This window comes from Pleurodeles waltl, chromosome 3_1, assembly GCF_031143425.1.
Source record: "Pleurodeles waltl isolate 20211129_DDA chromosome 3_1, aPleWal1.hap1.20221129, whole genome shotgun sequence".
Lineage (NCBI taxonomy): Eukaryota > Metazoa > Chordata > Amphibia > Caudata > Salamandridae > Pleurodeles > Pleurodeles waltl.
Window position 1 is genome coordinate 23,713,068 of NC_090440.1, and position 5,880 is coordinate 23,718,947.

A 5,880-nucleotide genomic window follows, 5' to 3' on the forward strand; every position below is an offset into this window, starting at 1 on the left:
TACAAGACTTTGCATTTGCTGGACTACTCAGACAATACCTGATCACACGACAAATTCCAAAATTGTCATTAGAAATTGATTTTTGCAATTTGAAAAGTTTTCTAAATTCTTTAAAGTCCTGCTAGGGCCTTGTGTTAGTCCCTGTTAGCATTTCTTTTAGAGTTTAAAAGTTTGTAAAAGTTTGAATTAGATTCTAGAACCAGTTTAGTGTCTTAAAAAGTATTCCAACTTTTAGAAGCATAATGTCTAGCACAGATGTGAATGTGGTGGAATTCGACACCACACCTTACCTCCATCTCCAGATGAGAGAGCTAAGGTCACTCTGTAACATAAGAAAAATAACAATGGGCTCCAGACCTACCAAAGCACAGCTCCAGGAGCTGTTGGCAGAGTATGATAGAGCCAACCCCTCTGTGGATAACACAGAGGAAGATGATAGTGAACTGGAGGAAGAATCCCCTCCACCAGTCCTATCTAGGGAGAACAGGGCTTCTCAAGCCCTGACTCCAAAAATAATAGTCAGAGATGCTGGCTCCCTCACAGGAGGGTCCAACCTCTCTGAAATCACTGAGGATAACTCCAGTGAAGAGGACATCCAGTTAGCCAGGATGGCCAAAAGATTGGCTTTGGAAAAACAGATCCTAGCCATAGAAAGGGAAAGACAAGAGATGGGCCTAGGACCCATCAATGGTGGCAGCAACATAAATAGGGTCAGAGATTCTCCTGACATGTTGAAAATCCCCAAAGGGATTGTAACTAAATATGAAGATGGTGATGACATCACCAAATGGTTCACAGCTTTTGAGAGGGCTTGTGAAACCAGAAAAGTGAACAAATCTCACTGGGGTGCTCTCCTTTGGGAAATGTTCACAGGAAAGTGTAGGGATAGACTCCTCACACTCTCTGGAAAAGATGCAGAATCTTATGACCTCATGAAGGGTACCCTGAATGAGGGCTTTGGATTCTCCACTGAGGAGTATAGAATTAGATTCAGGGGGGCTCAAAAATCCTCGAGCCAGACCTGGGTTGATTATGTTGACTACTCAGTGAAAACACTGGATGGTTGGGTAACTGGAAATGAAGTGTATGACTATGTTGGGCTTTATAATTTGTTTATGAAAGAACACATTTTAAGTAACTGCTTCAATGAAAAGTTGCATCAGTATCTGGTAGACCTAGGTCCAATTTCTCCCCAAGAATTGGGAAAGAAGGCAGACCACTGGGTCAAGACTAGGGTAACCAAAACTTCCACTGGGGGTGACCAAAAGAAAGGGGTTACAAAGCCTCCCCAGGAGAAAGTGGGTGACACTAGAAACAAAGAAAAAGAGTCCCCTGTAGGCCCCCAAAAACCAGACCAGGTGGGTGGGCCCAGAGACACAACCCAAAACAAAGGTGGGTACCAGGGTAAGAGCTGGGATGCCACTAAGGCATGGTGCCATAACTGTAAACAGACCGGGCACCACACCAAGGACACTTCTTGTCCCAAAAACAAACCCCCTAGCAAAATCCCAGGGGTGACCAGTGTAGCCATTGGGGATGACTCCTCAGATGAGGAGGTCTTCATAGCCTTCAACTGGAAAAAGGGCCCAACAGGTGAGTTGGAGATTCCAGAGGGAAGTAGACACTTCCACCACCTACTGGTGAATGGAATCCCAGCCACTGCCCTGAGAGACACTTGTGCCAGTCACACTATTGTGCATGACAGGCTGGTGTTCTCAAACCAGTACATCCCAGGTGAGATGGCCAGAGTAAGAGTTAGCCCAGACAGGGTCACTGATAGGCCTGTGGCTTTTGTGCCCATAGAAGTGGGTGGGACTTTTAGCTGGAGAAGGGTGGTAGTCAGTACAGACCTCCCCCTTGATTGTCTCCTTGGAAATGACTACCCAGAGGTTAGTCAGAGCCCAAGAGAGGAACTGGTCCAGTGCCAGTCCTCTCCCAAGGATTCTGGAGTGCCTGCCTCTGCAGTAAATGCAAGTAGGCCCCAGAAGAAAAAGAAATGGAAACAGAGTAGGAAAGGTGGACAACCTTTAGCCAAGGTTCCAGCAAGCCAAGGAGATTCTGCTCCAGTAGGGGAGAACTCCAAAAGTGGCTCTGATAAAGTCCAACCTGACCCACAAGAAGTCCTGGCTAGTCAGGCAACTGTTAAGCCTGAGTGGGTGGCTCCTCAGCTAACAGAAGAAAGAGTGGAAGAAGGGTGTTTACTACAAGATGTGGTAACCCCCCACTCTAATACAGCAGACAGGCCCCCTGAAACCAAAGAAGCCTGTAACTTAGCCCCTTCCCTTGTAGGTGAAGAGCTAAAGGTGTGGTTCTGGGCACTGATAGCTGTCAGTGGCCTCTGCTGGGTGTTAGCCTTTATGGCTGCACTATCCTTGGCATGGTGGTCTGACCCCATGCCAAATAGCAATTTAGGCCCCCTGACCCTGTTGGTCATGGTGGGGTTACTCCAGCTCTGGGTAACCTCTTTGGGTAAGCTAGGGGTGACCCTGGCTAAGATAAGATTAGCAGAGGTGGATACCCCTAACCCCAAAATAGAGAGAATGGGTGAAGACATAAAAAGCACAGACAAGAGGCAGTTCAGACTAGGTCCTATCACTGTGGAAGTGGGTCAGTTCCCCAGAGGGAATGACCTGAACAGGAGGATGTAAGGCAGAGTAGGCCCTGCAACAAACCAGCCTATTTCCTCTACTCTTCCTCGCCTGACAGACTAGGAAGACTCTCCCAGCTTTGGCTGAGTCTCCTGGCCTGTGGGCTGGGGGGGGCTTGTGTAAAGAAATGGCTCCCTGTTGCAGTTACCCCCCACTTTTTGCCTGATACTGATGCTGACTTGACTGAGAAGTGTGCTGGGACCCTGCTAACCAGGCCCCAGCACCAGTGTTCTTTCACCTAAAATGTACCATTGTTTCCACAATTGGCACAACCCTGGCACCTAGGTAAGTCCCTTGTAACTGATACCCCTGGTACCAAGGGCCCTGATGCCAAGGAAGGTCTCTAAGGGCTGCAGCATGTCTTATGCCACCCCAGGGACCCCTCACTCAGCACAGACACACTGCTTGCCAGCTTGTGTGTGCTGATGGGGAGAAAATGACTAAGTCGACATGGCACTCCCCTCAGGGTGCCATGCCAACCTCCCACTGCCTGTGGCATAGGTAAGTCACCCCTCTAGTAGGCCTTACAGCCCTAAGGCAGGGTGCACTATACCACAGGTGAGGGCATATGTGCATGAGCACTATGCCCCTACAGTGTCTAAGCAAAACCTTAGACATTGTAAGTGCAGGGTAGCCATAAGAGTATATGGGCTGGGAGTCTGTCAAAAACGAACTCCACAGCTCCATAATGGCTACACTGAAAACTGGGAAGTTTAGTATCAAACTTCTCAGAATAATAAACCCACACTGATGCCAGTGTTGGATTTATTAAAAAATGCACACAGAGGGCATCTTAGAGATACCCCCTGTATTTTACCCAATTGTTCAGTGCAGGACTGACTGGTCTGTGCCAGCCTGCTGCTGAGAGACGAGTGTCTGACCTCATGCGGTGAGAGCCTTTGTGCTCTCTGAGGACAGAAACAAAGCCTGCCCTGGGTGGAGGTGCTTCACACCTCCCCCCTGCAGGAACTGTAACACCTAGCAGTGAGCTTCAAAGGCTCAAGCTTCGTGTTACAATGCCCCAGGGCACTCCAGCTAGTGGAGATGCCCGCCTCCTGGACCCAGCCCCCACTTTTGGCGGCAAGTCCAGGAGAGATAATGAGAAAAACAAGGAGGAGTCACTGGCCAGTCAGGACAGCCCCTAAGGTGTCCTGAGCTGAGGTGACTCTAACTTTTAGAAATCCTCCATCTTGCAGATGGAGGATTCCCCCAATAGGATTAGGGATGTGACCCCCTCCCCTTGGGAGGAGGCACAAAGAGGGTGTACTCACCCTCAGGGCTAGTAGCCATTGGCTACTAACCCCCCAGACCTAAACACACCCTTAAATTTAGTATTTAAGGGCTCTCCCTGAACCTAGAAACTAGATTCCTGCAACAACAAGAAGAAGGACTGCCTAGCTGAAAACCCCTGCAGAGGAAGACCAGAAGACAACTGCCTTGGCTCCAGAAACTCACCGGCCTGTCTCCTGCCTTCCAAAGAACTCTGCTCCAGCGACGCCTTCCAAAGGGACCAGCGACCTCTGCATCCTCTGAGGACTGCCCTGCTTCGACGACGACAAGAAACTCCCGAGGACAGCGGACCTGCTCCAAAAAGACTGCAACTTTGCCCAAAGGAGCAGCTTTAAAGAACCCTGCAATCTCCCCGCAAGAAGCGTGAGACTTGCAACACTGCACCCGGCGACCCCGACTCGGCTGGTGGAGAACCAACACCTCAGGGAGGACCCCCGGACTACTCTACGACTGTGAGTACCAAAACCTGTCCCCCCTGAGCCCCCACAGCGCCGCCTGCAGAGGGAATCCCGAGGCTTCCCCTGACCGCGACTCTCTGAAACCTAAGTCCCGACGCCTGGAAAAGACCCTGCACCCGCAGCCCCCAGGACCTGAAGGACCGGACTTTCACTGCAGACGTGACCCCCAGGAGTCCCTCTCCCTTGCCCAAGTGGAGGTTTCCCCGAGGAAGCCCCCCCTTGCCTGCCTGCAGCGCTGAAGAGATCCCTTGATCTCTCATTGACTTCCATTGCGAACCCGACGCTTGTTCTAACACTGCACCCGGCCGCCCCCGCGCCGCTGAGGGTGAAATTTCTGTGTGGGCTTGTGTCCCCCCCGGTGCCCTACAAAACCCCCCTGGTCTGCCCCCCTGCTGGCAGACTGGAACCGGGGCACCCCCTTCTCTCCATTGAAGCCTATGCGTTTTGGGCACCACTTTGAACTCTGCACCTGACCGGCCCCGAGCTGCTGGTGTGGTAACTTTGGGGTTGCTCTGAACCCCCAACGGTGGGCTACCTTGGACCAAGAACTGAACCCTGTAAGTGTCTTACTTACCTGGTAAAACTAACAAAAACTTACCTCCCCCAGGAACTGTGAAAATTGCAGTGTCCACTTTTAAAATAGCTATTTGGGAATAACTTGAAAAGTATACATGCAATTGAAATGATTCAAAGTTCCTAATGTACTTACCTGCAATACCTTTCAAACAAGATATTACATGTTAAATTTGAACCTGTGGTTCTTAAAATAAACTAAGAAAATATATTTTTCTATTCAAAACCTATTGGCTGGATTTGTCTCTGAGTGTGTGTACCTCATTTATTGTCTATGTGTATGTACAACAAATGCTTAACACTACTCCTTGGATAAGCCTACTGCTCGACCACACTACCACAAAATAGAGCATTAGTATTATCTCTTTTTACCACTATTTTACCTCTAAGGGGAACCCTTGGACTCTGTGCATGCTATTCCTTACTTTGAAATAGCACATACAGAGCCAAATTCCTACAACCATTCCACCCACTAAGGGCAGAATGTTCTAAATTAAAAAGGGAGAAACATGAAGACAAACACTGGAATGTTGGAGCTCTGGGCTTTTAGTGGCCATTACAAGCCCAGGACTACTTTGTCATTTTCAATGGAGCACTCAACATTCCAATGTTCTAAAATTGCCTTATTGATCCTATCAAAGGTTGATGCAAGATTCATGAAAGCCAGATGTAATGAACCACTCAGAGCCTGGACAAATTTACACCATAAGTGTAAATTAAGACACCACTTAGCGGTTAAAAGGCCTGGATGGATCCCATACTGGCACTCCGCGACTATCCAGTGTTCATCAGCCCAGTCTTGAATCTTTTCCATAACAACACTAACAATTACCTAAACAGCAGTGTTGATGACTTCTGCGGTAACATCTGGAATCAGACTTATCACCATTTTGAAGACCGGCTTAAGAATA